Source organism: Podarcis melisellensis (assembly GCF_964234715.1).
Source record: "Podarcis melisellensis genome assembly, chromosome: 6".
Classification (NCBI taxonomy): domain Eukaryota; kingdom Metazoa; phylum Chordata; class Lepidosauria; order Squamata; family Lacertidae; genus Podarcis; species Podarcis melisellensis.
This window is the reverse complement of record NC_138538.1, coordinates 27909506-27923642: the sequence shown is the minus strand read 5'-3', so window position 1 is coordinate 27923642 and position 14137 is coordinate 27909506. Positions and strand designations below refer to the sequence as shown.

Sequence of the window (14137 nt, the reverse complement as noted above, 5' to 3'; positions counted from 1 at the left end):
AATGAAATACGTAAGTACAAAGCAAAAAGAAATTTGACGATAAACTTCAAACTGCTGGTACAAGGTCTTATTTACTTCAGGGAGCCTCAGCTGCCTGGTTTAGGCCTTATCTGCACTATACATTTAAAGCAGTATTATACCACATCAATCTGTCCTGTTCAGGGAAGTTTTTAATCTGTGATATTTTAGTGTATTTTTGGTTTCTATGGAAGCTGCCCAGAGTGGCTGGGGAAACCCAGCCAGATGGGCGGGGTACAAATAATAAATTATTATTATTATTATTATTATTATTATTATTATTATTATTAATCTGTCTGTCGTGGCTTTCCTCCAAAGAATCACACAAATTGCTGTTTAAGGGTGCTGAGAGTTCTTAGAAAACCCTTCTTCCCCTCACAGAGCTACAATTGCCAGAGTGGTTTAATAGTCAGTCCCTCTTCCCAGGGATCTCTGGGAAATATAACTAGGCCCTTGTAAGTGACCAGCTCTGCCAGCTGCTGGCAACATTTATTATTTCCTAACCAAAGGGAGCAGCAAAAAGAAACAGCAGTCCTTTTAATTACAAGGGCCGAGCATGCTCTGTTTACTTCCTACATAGTTTGTGGCTCTCTTTTGCTCACCACCCCATCCTATTTCAAACTTTCCTTCCCAAACACTTCTTTGGGCTCGGGATTCTAATTACAACATTATCAAACATTTATCTTCTCGATTGATTCTATCCTCCTGGCTTTAACCTTGAAGTAATCAAGTGAATGCCAAAGAGAAATTCAAGTTTCTCTGGGGAGGTAGTTGCCTCAAGGCACAAACATTACTGCAATCTCTTTCACTTGTGCCAAAGCAAAAGCGTACCTGGTACTCCAGCGTTATCAAAGGACGAACTGGAACTAGAAAGCAGTAATTTTTGCATGGGAGAGACTTTCCAGGAAATTATCCTCTGAACTTTATTTTTGGTTGTGATCATATACTTATTCCTCCTCCTCCTTTTTTTTTGTTTCCAACTGAAAGAATAATGTAAATTTAATAATAATAATAATAATAATAATAATAATAATAATAATAATAATAATTTATTTATACCCGCCCATCTGGCTGGGTTTCCCCAGCCAACTGGGTGGCTTCCAACAAAATATTAAAAATACAATAAAACAACAGACATTTAAAACTTCACTAAGCAGGGCTGCCTTCAGATGTCTTCTAAGAGTCAGATAGTTGTTTATTTCCTTGACATCTGATGGGAGGGCGTTCCACAGGGCAGGTGCCACTACTGAGAAGGTCCTCCGCCTGGTTCCCTATAACCTCACTTCTTGCAGTGAGGGAACTGCCAGAAGGCCCTCGGAGCTGGACCTCAGTGTCCAGGCTAAACTGTCATCTGGATATCTATGAGTCCTTCTGGATGGGTGCGCAAGCTTCCTTTTCTTTTTTTGCATCTGCACAAAGATGTTGCCATCAAGATGTTAGCCTATGTTTCCTCTACCTCCCTGCCCCACATTTACTCCCCACCCCACATTAATCTGAAGTTAATCTTTTAATCTGAGAAATCAAAGAAACCTGTTGCAATTAACTCATTTGTAGTGTTGGCCTGTGGAAGAGCAGGGTCTCTGGGAAAGGGGTACTTGACCTCCTTAGAATCTCCCTATCCCCCGGATTGCAGCCCTTTCTTCACTTGCATGGAGCAGAGGAAGAGGAGGGGGCTGGAGCTGAGCATCCCCTTAAAGGTTGAATGCAGCAGTTCTCTTGCTCTTGGATGAACATGAGGAGAGAGGGAGAGTGCCCAAATCGTATTTTTTGCCTGAAGTGGCAGAAGAATTTAAGAGATCTTGCCTGTGTGGAGCTATTCTCATTGTTAAATCAGATTTCCGTGAATGTTTCTAATAATTGTGGGCTACTAATGTCCTTTGCCACTGCTCATAGATTTCCATCAGGTTGGACATGGGTTTGTTTGAGGCAACAACTTGAGGAAGAATGTGCCAAGATAGAAGTTCTAAAATTTAGTCAACAGGGATACCCAAATTGTCTACTGAAACTTGCCAAACCTTGGGTTGGAACAGGGCAACAGTTCAGATGGGCAATAGGCATGGCTAGCAGGTAGGGAAAGAACAGATGGAGTCTGCCAGAATGGCTGGTTGATGAATTACTAGATTGTGAGTTACGGTATATACTGGCATGAGAGTCACTGCTCTCGAAAGAACTATATATCCTTTTTATGAGCATTCAGGGCCTCCGCTTTGCTGCTTGGTTCTGTTGACAGCTCCAGCAATGTCAGATTCCTTCTGCCGTGGCTCAGAGAAATGTATACTAGCTCTTTTGTTATGAGCATATTGTTCCATTGAAATATGAGTTCTTGAAAAATAACACTGTTGGCTCTAAACTTGCGCTGTTCTCTCATCCAGTCTCCAAATACTGCGAAACTTAACTTCCTTCATAAATACTTATTGCAATTGCAATAAGTTGCAATTGCACAAAGGTCAATGGAACCATTGCTGCCTGTCTATGAAAATGGCACAAGAACAGGCAAAACTAATCTATGCATTATGGGGAGAAAGGAGACAGCCGATCACAATTTTGCCATTTTTAGCAGCTGCCCCAGCACAATTTTGTATGTCTAAGTTACATTCTCTTAAGTGGCAGGTGTCATGCTTGAGGAAATGTGGCCAAAATCAGAAGCTGAATCCAATCAACTTGTCACTTAATCTGGGCAAGATGTGAATGGTGGATGACTAGACAAAAGAAAAGGTTGGGAAATATTTTCTGCTTATAGTTTAGGGATCATGCAGACAAACTGTGCTGCGAGTGAAAATGAAAATAAAACCATAGCATTCTAGAATCCAAAGGGGTTGTCACACATCAGGGGGGTATTACTAGCAGACCCCGTTTTTATATGTCCTTCTCCCCATTCAGAAAATTAGGCTACCATCAGGCAGAATGAAACTCTTGCCACTCCCTAGTCTGACTAGCTGCTTGTGGAGTTTCTGAGCCCCAGTCCCTTCAGTCCACCTCTGGGGAGGAAATGAACAAGAGGAACTTTACTTTGCCAGAGTCCACAGGACACTGAACTTAATGAAACGTTGTAAAATATCATTATAGTACAATGGATAGTGTTATAACACAAGGGGCAGTCATGGGGAAAATTTTAGTGAGAATTTCATGTTTAAGCCGAAGACGCCAAATGCCCAGCTATAAAAGGAAATTTATTTGGAGAAGGGTGGGTGGAAATAGGGAAATCTTTAATGCTTCTCCAGACTTCACCAGACATACTTCCAGGATCATTCCTGCAGTAAATTATGAGGACTAGAAATTCAGTGAGGAGAACAGTGTTGTGTTGCACTCAAGTGTATTTTTCAGGCTTCCCATAGGCTGGCTCCTGTGAGAATAGGATGCTAGGCTACTAGACTGGCCTTTGACCTTTGACCTGACCCTCTGTCCTTATGGATTCCATGATGGAAGAAAAGTGAGATATATATGTAAGAATTTAAAATAAAATAAAAACAAAGGGTGATTTTGTCTCAAGCACCTAGTTTCAGATGGATGCTCTGCCCCAGTGCAAAGCTAGAAAATGTTTATTCAGGAGTAACGCTTTAAATCCCTATCTATGGAAGAAACACTGTCCCTGGATGCTGTCATTGTTACTTCTTCTGGGCACTAGGCCAAGTCTGTCTTGTTTTCCTGAGGTTTTTAAATGGTATTTCAGATCTTCGTTGTAATACCTTTATTTTCTTTTTTCATATTGTAAGATGGCCTTGAAATCTTCTTCCTTCTTTCCTTTTTAAATGGAGAGATGGGATATGACAATCCTGTCTTGTTTTGCTCCTGCAGTGAATGGGCAGAATCATTCTGCTCTCCCCAGCTGTCTCCTTGTCCATCTGTCTTTCTTCTCCACCTGCCCCTCACTAGCCTCTCCTCCTTGAGAGTCCATGCTGGGTCAGCGCTAATCTTGTGACCACACAGTGGTTGCCTGTTTATAATCTCTGCTGTCAGCTGCTTGATTTGAGAAGGAACGGGGACAGGTTCTCCTGGCTAGAGGGAGCCAAGCTCTTTTTAAAGTAAGAAGAACCCTGCTGGATCAAGTCAAAGGCACATCGAGTCCAGCGTCCTGTTCTCACTGTGGCCAACCAGATGCCTGTGGAAAGTCTGCAAGCAGTACATGAGCAAAAACAGCACTCTTCCCTCCTGCAGTTTCTGGCAACTGGTGTTCAGAGGCCAGCTGCTACTGCCAGTGGAGGTAGAATATAGGCATCATGGCGAGTAGCCGCTAATAGACTTGTCCTTCATGAACTTGTCTAAATCTCCTTTAAAGCCAACCAACTTGGTGGCCATCACTGCATCCTGTAGGGATGAGTTCCATAGTTTAACTATTTGCTGCTACTGAGCTGCATTCTGCTATCTATGCAAATTAACCCAGTCTGCATTGTATTTTCTTACAAGTGAGACCAGCAGCAAAACATTGCAGCGTGTGGATTGCTCCTTTTGGGGTTCAAGGCAGCCAACCATGCACTCTCTCAGGATACTCCATCCCCTTCCTCTCTAGTTTTGTAAAAATATATATGTTCTTCATTTTCTCAACTATCAGCATGTTCAGTCCTCATTGGGGTATTTTGGACTTCTTTAGATTTGCTCCCCTTAACATTTTATTTGTAGCTCTATAAATCTTGATTATCCAGGCATCCTGGTAATTCTTCCTTGTTCATGTGTGGTGCTGTTTGGCTACATAAGGATCGCCACTTGGAAAATGGGTTGGTTTGTGATATTTTGCATAATTCCATTGCTGCTGGTCGGTGAGGAAACTGAAGGGAGGCTATGCAGGATTTTGAAATCCAATCAGCAGTGCTGACAAGTAGGCATCTTATTCAATATCCCCTCTAGCTCCTTGGATTTCACTAGGCATTGACCACATATCTGCAAAATGGAAAGGCATTCCTACAACGCTAAGATTCTGAACTTTGTGGTCGGTACCAAATCCTGTAACTTGCATAGTGTTCATTCAGTATTGCAAAGTACACAGCTCCCTAGCCAACAGCTCTTTAGCTATTGGACTCTAAAATGCCACAAGCATGATATCTGGTGTGCTTGTATGTACACCCATCTGTTCTCTGCTACTGATACTTGAATAACTGTTTGGTTTGGTTTACATAGCTACATGGGAAGCTGTTTAGCTCAGTCCGTTGGTACATCTAGCTGAGTATTGTCAGTGCCTGACTGGCAGTAGCTCTCTAGAGATTCAGAACCCGATGCTTGCCAGGCCTGCCTGGAGATGCTGGGAATTGAAACTGGATCCTTCCACATAAGAGGAGCCTGCTGAATCAGGCCAGTGGCTCATCTAGTCCAGCACCCTGCTCTCATAGTGGCCAACCAGGTGCTTGTGCGAAACTCACAAGCAGGACTTGAGCACAAGTACACTCTTCCAACAATTGGTATTCAGAAGCATTGATGCCTCCAAGCATGGAGGGAGAGCATAGCCATCAGGGCTAGTAGCCTTTGATAGGCTCATCCTCCATGAAATTGTCTAATCCTCTTTGAAAGCCATCCAAGTTGGTGGCCATTACAACCTCTTGAGGAAGCAAGTTCCATAGTTTAACTATGCGCATCATGAGGATGCTCTGCCACTGAGCTGTGGCTCTTTCTCCAGTTCCAGCAGTGCTATCGTCTCTGCATTCCTCCCCACAGTCCTGGATGCCATCAGTGTCGTGGCTGCTATCTGCTACATTCTCTCCAAATGCCCTATGGGAAGTTACAACACAAGGCAGCCTTTGACAACAGATTGCAGTGATCACAGCAGCACCAACCAACAAATAACTGTGGCTGAAAGTCATTGTGGACAGTATTTTTGGAGCTTTGTAGGTCTACAGCCTTCAGTCCCTCCCCCCTTTAGATGGAATATGGGCGAGGGGAAATAATTTAGAAAAATAATGTTGCAAGATGTGAAGAATGCCTATTACTGCAGAATGTGTTGTTTGTTAATATGGATTTTTTTAAAAAAAGGAAAAGAGCGCCCTTTGCAAATCAGTGTTTTAGCTGAGCGGTTTTGCAGTCTTTCGATCTTGAGGGATCTATTTCTAGAGTTTTTCAAGGATCTCATGCACACTGCAAAGGATTTGGGTATGTGTTCTAGGGCGCACACTCATCTGATGCATGGCGCTAGCAAGGCATGTTGGGTCTTGCCATCGCCCTTGCCAGAAGTACAAATGCAGCTGAGAACATGTACAGCATTCTTCTGTAGCTGCACATTGCAGAAGAAAAATCAGTGGTGGGCAAGCTGCCTTTCAAGAAGATGTATCTGCCATTACTGATATTTTCCTTGAGGAACCCCCTGTTACTTTCCAGGGAACCCCAGGGATCCAAGTTTGAAGAAAAAACAACACTGTTCTGGTCACTGTCAAGATCTTCATCTACTTTGCAAACATGGGGAAACACACAAAGAAAGAGATTTAAGTGCCACTTGAGAGGAAAAAAAATTAGATAATTTCCTTCAACCACAATTTTTTATGCAGATGACTCCCAGACTTAACTTTCTGCTCCTGACATTTCCCCCACCTCCTCTGCTCAATACAGTATCTCTAGCTGGCTCTGAAATTTCATCCTAGCCATCTCAGTCATGCCATACTCTTAACCTGAATGTGTTTGAAAGCAGAACGCATAATCCTTATCTATTGCCCATCACCTGCCACTCCACACTTCTGTGTCATTGTTCAGTTCTGCTTCTCTCTCTCTCTCTCTCTCTCTCTCACTCACTCACCTTCAGCTTCCTTTTTTTCTGCACTTATTCCTAAGGTTGCTTTCAACTGACAACTTTCCATAGGTCCACACTCAGTCTATGTGTGCATGTCGTCAGTGCTGCTCTGTTGCTGCACTGTGATGTTAACACATTTCAAGTGTTCATGCATGAAGACTCAGAGACCCTAAGCTATTTTTTCTGAAGCTTTTGCATAAGGTTCACATTCTTTCTTGTCCCACTCTATACCTCATTTATTGTCTCCCTTTCCCCCACTCCCGTCTTAATCCATGCTCTTCCTTAAGAACGCAGACAACCACCTTCTCTATATACAGTGGTACCTCGGGTTAAGAACTTAATTAGTTCTGGAGGTCCGTTCTTAACCTGAAACTGTTTTTAACCTGAGGTACCACTTTAGCTAATGGGGCCTCCTGCTACTGCTGTGACGCCGCCATGCGATTTCTGTTCTCATCCTGAAGCAAAGTTCTTAACCTAAGGTACTATTTCTGGGTTAGCGGAGTAAGTAACCTGAAGCGTCTGTAACCTGAGGTACCACTGTATATAAAAAACTCCCTTTCCTACTTCAATATCATGCCGCCCTCAGCCTAATAGTCTGTCTTGATTCTCCCTCTACTCAGTTTCATTGGATGACCCTGGGCTCTAGAATTTTGAGAGAGAAAGGAACATCTCCTTATTCTCTGTTCCCCCACCCCAAAGTCCTCTCCATCCTTCATTTTTTGTCCTGCCTGCACTGCTTAGATTGTAGATAAATAAGCCTGGAGTTGTGTCACCTCTGTATCCCTTAGGGGGCACCCAGGATGCTGTTAGAGCTAAGCGAGTAGCAAATTTGCTGTAGTAAGCAGTCTCCCATTCACTTCTCCTGGGTGCCTCTCAGCCCACGGCTGCAGAAACAGAGTCTTGCCATAAATCTCTGAATGTCATCAGCTGTCACTGTAATCTCCAAGCTGTAGGCAGCAGCAGCAGCAGAAACAGCAAGGGCTCCTACTCTGCCTACTCTCATTGCAGTAGGAATGATTTCCTCCTGTGGGGGTGGTGGGTGGGATTGGTAATTAAAAGGATGCCTCTTATCTCCTACTGTTGCCATTAGACACCGGTAAGGACTTTAGCAGAGAGGAAGATGAATGGTGAGGATCCAGGGAGGAAGCTATTGAAGCCAGCAACGCTTATGCTGTGCTCTTGTCATCTTCCATTTGTCTAATAGTAGAACGTAAGGATTTCCTAAACTCAGAAGGTTGACAGTAGCTAGGCACTTGAACATCATCTGTGCAGGCAGATGTGTGCCACCCCTTCAGTCACTCTCACTCTATCCTTCACTACCCTTTTTAAGTCTGGGGACACGCATGCAGGTGTTTCTGTATCTCTCTGTGTACATGCATACCTTTAAAATGAAAAATCCTAAGTAGTGCACCCAAGTGCAAAAGCAAATGTTACTAGCCTTAGTTATCACGTTTCACAAAACAGTGGCATCTTGGTTCCCGAACGGCTTACAAATCGGCTCCCAAATGCCGCAAACCCGGAAGTAAGCGTTCCAGTTTGCAAACTTTTTTCTTAAGCCGAATGTTCAACATGGGGTCCGCTTGAGTTCAGAAAGCTCTTGCATTCAATTAGAAGCTGTGCCTTGGTTTCCGAACCGTTTTGGGAGTCGAACGGACTCCCGGAATGGATTAAGTTTGAGAACCGATAGTTTCCCGGTTGAGGTTTGTGCAAGAGTGATGAAGAGGCCTTGTGCAAAGGCACTATTATCTATCATCCATCTATCTATCCATCTATCTATCTATCTATCTATCTATCTATCTATCTATCTATCTATCATCTATCTATCATCTATCTATCAATCTATCTATCTATCTATCTATCTATCTATCTATCTATCATCTATCTATCTATCTATCTATCTATCTATCATCTATCATCTATCTCTATCTATCTATCATCTATCTATCTATCTATCTATCTATCTATCTATCTATCTATCTATCTATCTATCTTATCTAAAAGCCTGGTTTATATACCACAATTACAGTCCCCAAAATTATCCCCCACATGTTGACATCTTGAGAGAATGGGTCATTGAAATTCAAACATGCCCTCATTATGCAACAGTTGATGGAATTAGGCATTCTAGTATCTTTTGGGCTGCTGGAAATAAAATGGCTGGGTTGTACTGACTCAGGGAGCAAATGTAAGTAGGGCTGTGGCAGTAGAGGCCACCTATCAACACTGGCAACACATACACATACCCCAAATTAGCTACATATATATAGGGGGGGGGAGAGAGAGAGACATACACACAGAAGGAAACAATGAGCTTCCGTACTGCAGATATATAATGGGTAGTTTTTGCTTAATAGATTTTCTGCAGTGAAGGAAAATCTGGATTAAATACTTTAAAAGTATGGGTTGGCATTTTGACAGTGATATCATTGTGTGGATGCTGAGGAAAATTTTTTTTTGCAGGCATGAGCCACACCAAATCTACAATAAGCTCCCATCTGGAAGGACCCTTGGCAAGGGGCAACATCCATTATATCCTAAAAGGCTCTGATTGAAGGCAATTCACTATGCTTTTTAATAACTGCATGGCAAGGAGACATTGAACAGACGTGATTCAGTGCCCTGAACTTGTATTTGAATGCCTTGCTTCTTGGCTCTTCCCAAAGGCAGCTGGTTGGCAGTGGTTCAGATGGACCTTGGCCTGATCTTTTAAGGCCAATTCTTACACTAGGGCACCCCCCTTTTTTGTAAACAATCATGCATTTGCACAATAACTGCATTTATTATCTGTAAAAAAGGCTTCAGACATTTTTCTGTTGAAGTAGCACTTCTGTTCCTAGAAGGAGAGATAAAAATAAAATCTGGACTGAAAGTGGGGGGGGGGGGGTGAATGAGGGTGGATCAGCATTCAGCTGGAACTCAGCCCCAGAACCTGTTTTCAGTTTTGGGGCCCAGCCCTTGAGCATATATAGAATCGTAGAGTTGGAAGGGCTGTGAGGGACATCTAGTGAAGCAGCAGAACTACTGAGGATGTGCAGAGTTCCTTTTCCTAACTAGAGAGCAAACCAAACAATTCCCACACTTCAGTAATTGGGGAGCAGGGCCTTCCCCATTACGTACCTATATAGCTTCTCGGGTCTGTAAATGAAATGATGTTAAGAAGCTGGAGCAGACCAGAGGCCCATCCAATCTAGCATTCTCCTCTAATATTAACCAGCCAGATTTTTTTTTATTTATACGAGTATTTGTAAGCTGCCAACGCCTGAGAAAAATACCGTGGAAGTGTACTATACAAGCATCAAAACATCATAAAATACAGAACATATGGCCAACACTGAATCAAATTAATTCCCCAAAAGGGGTTGATGAAACAAAAACCAGATGCCTCTGGGAAGCCCACATGAATGCAGCAACACCCGCCCTGTGTCATTTATGTCCCCCAATAACTGGTATTCATTCAGATTCATACTGGGTTGTATTTAGCACAAGGACTGCTGCCTGCACAGTGGTACTTTCTCTCCACATGAACCCCTTCCAAATCTGCTCCAGAGGTTTGTCAGAAACCTCAGAAGACATTTCTTTTGTGGGGGGGGGGGGTCACATACTCATGGTAAACAGCAGGTTCTGCTCAGCTCAGTTTGTAAATACAGTGGTACCTGGAGTTACATACGCTTCAGGTTATAGACTCCGCTAACCCAAAAATAGTACCTTGGGTTAAGAACTTTGCTTTTCAGGATGAGAACAGAAATTGTGCTCTGGCAGTGTGGCGGCAGCAGGAGGCCCCATTAGCTAAAGTGGTGCTTCAGGTTAAGAACAGTTTCAGGTTAAGAACGGACCTCCGGAACAAATTAAGTACTTAACCCGAGGTACCACTGTAGATAAATGCAGGGTTGGCACATTAGATTTCAGTGATCACAAGACTATGCAAGTAAGAACTGTGAGAATAACAAGATTAGCGAGCAGCTTATTTGGTTATGAGAGGCAGGAGGATACACACATATGTATCTCACATACATACAAATGCACATATATGTATGATGGATGCATAATCTTCTTCTTTGGCAATCACTTGTAGCTGAGTAAGATTGTCTTCCATGAACACGGTCTTAACAGTTGAGTCCGTAAGTGACTGTGGAGGCCAAGTCTGGATCCACACTTCCTTCCACAGTGGGGACGTGGGTTTCCGGGCGGGAGTTGATCACAGTGAGGGTTTGCCAAACATGCCTTCCTCTTAGCACATTTCTCCCTTTCATCCTGAGTCCGAGTGTCTTCAAAGTCCATGACACCTTTGGTAAAGGCTGTTCTGCGATTGGAGTGCTCGCAGGCCAGTCGGTGTTTATACTACATTTTTTAAAGATTTGCCTTGAGAAAGTCTCTAAACCTCTTTTGTTGACCACCAGCATTACGCTTTCCATTTTAAAGTTCGGAATAGAGTAGTTGCTTTGGAAGACGATAATCAGGGATCTGCACGTGACCAGTCAATTGAAGTTGATGTTGAAGAATCATTGCTTTGACACTTGTGATCTTTGCTTCTTCCAGTACACTGGCATATACCGTACATGTAGGTGAAAAACAAAATCCACTTACTGTTTAGAGTTGAACTATGCCTTCAGTTTGGATAAAAGCTTTTTAGGTGTGTGTGTATAGGGTATATAATGATTGGGTACTCTTCGGCATGGGAAAAGCTAGTATATCCAAGGAACAGTTAGGCTTAACCCCTTTTCTCTGATACTCTAGCTGTCAATTGGAGACCCAAGCTTTTTCTTAAGATAAATAGAACATGTTGACTCCACAACCCCACCATCATTCTGACATTGTTATCATCCTTTGTTTCACATTCTACTCCTCTTCATGTGTTATTCACATAGAGGACTCTCACACATACACAGGAGCAGGAGCAGGGCGACGCCACAGGGCCTGCCCAGACACCACTCTTGCCTTGATGTCCACGAGTTGAGTGCAGATGCCATGCTTTTCTACTTCTGGTGCAAGTCTGCAGCCATGTGCCTTCCTAGATAAGCAGACTGAAACTGGTACCTTCAGTGAGTAGATGCCTCTGGGTCAGAAGCTGCTTCATATAGAGTCAGACCACTGACCCATTTAGCATTGTCATTGTTGCCCACTTTGACTGCCAGTGGGTTTCGTCTTTCCCTGTCTTGCCTGGAAATTGCCATGGAACCTGGCATGTTCTACATGAAGTGCATGTGCTCTACAACTGATCCAGTAGGAAGCCAGTATTACAACCACTTCTGCATGTCTGCTAAAGCCTCTGTTGGTGACTACCACTCTGTGCTGGGTACAGTGCACACTGCTTGCTTGCATTTGCTCTTTGGCCTGTTCTCTGGCTGCTTCCTATCCAATAAGAGACACACTTTATGTACGGGCACAGTGGTTGAATAATTCATATCCCAAGATACGCAGAGCAGATGTGATTCCCACATTGCCTGGCAGTTGTTCCCACAATTGCTTTTGTCTAGAGCTGACTAGACGAAAATGTCACTCCGGACACTAAAACTGGTCTCGTGGTGTAGAATTATCCAGCAAAACTGATTGGCAGCAAGTTCAGGGCAGACAAAAGAAAACTTTTATTTTCAAAATTGCATTAAATTAACATGGTTGCGCAGCTCCAGGGTGTTGTGGTGGCTGTTCTTACAGATGGCTTTACCCTGCAAAGGAGCAAATTAGATGGATTCACAGAGAGAAGTCTTTCAGTGGTTATTAACTAACAGGCCCACAAAGGCAGTCTACCTCTATTGCCAGTAGCTAGAAATGGCCCTTGAAAGATGGGCACTCAGGCCTGCCTTTGTTATGAGCATGCCAAGGGCACCTAAGTGTCCACTGTTAATTTCATCTTGCCCAGCTATCTGGTTTTTCCCTCCAAGGGCAATCCAAACCCTGTTGCGCTGGGGTGGTGATGGAGTGAGCGGCATCCGTCCCTCACCTGCAGAGTGAGCAGAAGGGCAGCTGGTGGGATCCATGCCAGTGGCAGCCAGCAACACCCTCCAAATCAGGGTTTTCCAGAGAAAGGGCAGCATCTGTTAGTTCTGCAGCCAGCCCCACTGCTACTGTTAAATGGTATTGAGCCCAATCTGTGCCAAATTGCCGTGCCAGATCCTGGCCGGCATTGTGGTCTGCTTGCCCCTCCACCTGTTGCTTTGGCTTCCATGCATAGCAGGTCTGTGGATTAAGCAGCCCTGCCCCTCTGTAAAGCCCCATCAGTGATACCTTTTATTTCATAGTACAGTATTTTAACAAAAATGGCAGTTGTGTGGCTTTGAGTTTGTGGCACTAGCGAATATGGATGCTTAAAAGGATTGCTTCTGTCCAGGGGTTGAACCAGTGGTCACATTTCAAAATCTGAGATAGTGGGAAGGGAAAAGATGGAGACTCAGCAGATTTGAGGTGGCTGCTTACTGCCAGCGCCATCACATTTGCCTTTTAAATATCAACTTGGTGGTCTTTCCGTGTCATCATCAAAAGCTTTTGTTGTTGTTGTTATTTAGTTGTTTAGTCGTGCCCGACTCTTCGTGACCCCATGGACCAGAGCACGCCAGGCACTTCTGTCCTCCACTGCCTCCCACAGTTTGGTCAAAATCTTTAGGGAAGCTTTTAATATCTGAAGGACTATTGTATTTTAATATTTTGTTGGAAGCCGCACAAAGTGGCTTGGGAAACCCAGATAGATGGGCGGGGGAATGAATGAATGAATACATACATACATACATACATACATACATACATACATACAATCATCATCATCACCATCATGCCACAGAGCTGTGCCATCTCTGTGTTTCACTGCTCAGTGGCTGTCGCACCATCTTGTTGCCTTTATTGATTCAGAAGATTCTCCTTTTTGTGAGCAGTGGCGTACATTTTCTGTTGTACCCAACACCAAAGGGGACGTGGGCCTACTGAATTCTCACTGATGCTAAGGCTGTGGACAGGCATATATAATTTGAGCAGTGAATGAGCCAATAAAACACTTTTTTTAAAAAAAAATGCTGGCTTTCGTTCAAGATCATGGAAATCATTTTCTTTTTAACTTTTCATTTGTCTGCCTTTACAAATAAGATATGGAACAAACATGCTAATGACTGTTCAGGCTATCATTTAAAATAAGTTTTAAGAAGGTGGGCGCAAGCAATCTGAAGGAGAGAGGAGCAAGACCGAATGTGGAGTCAGCATTCAATTCGTTGATTACAGTACACTTTTCAAAAGGGGTTCTTGTAAAACCAGACAGAAGCCACTCCTGACTTCAAGGTACCAATTGGGAAAAGCTTTGATGTGGTTTGGTTCTTGATTTTTAATTATCTTCACATCCTTGGGTTTGTTTGCTGTTTGAAAGGCTGTCTCCTTAAGGGCTGCCGTGATAGATTTGGATAAGAAGAAACCTGACTGCGCCCATTTCTCTCT

At 43.4% G+C, this 14137-nt stretch overlaps 1 protein-coding gene and 1 long non-coding RNA gene across 3 annotated transcripts in view; both read left to right on the top strand.

Moving 5' to 3' along the window:
* Window positions 1-14137, top strand: part of MAP1LC3A (microtubule associated protein 1 light chain 3 alpha) — a 41654-nt gene that overhangs the window by 24648 nt on the left and 2869 nt on the right. The gene's annotated exons all lie outside the window — the stretch shown is intronic.
* On the top strand, window positions 8732-14136 carry LOC309373279. 2 transcript variants are annotated; one of them, XR_014169934.1, is made up of 3 exons: window positions 8732-10373; window positions 10600-13212; window positions 13328-14136. It is a non-coding gene; the product is annotated as an uncharacterized lncRNA (long non-coding RNA). The 2 variants fall into 2 exon arrangements; XR_014169935.1 differs by having other exon boundaries at window positions 10323-10357; window positions 10588-13212.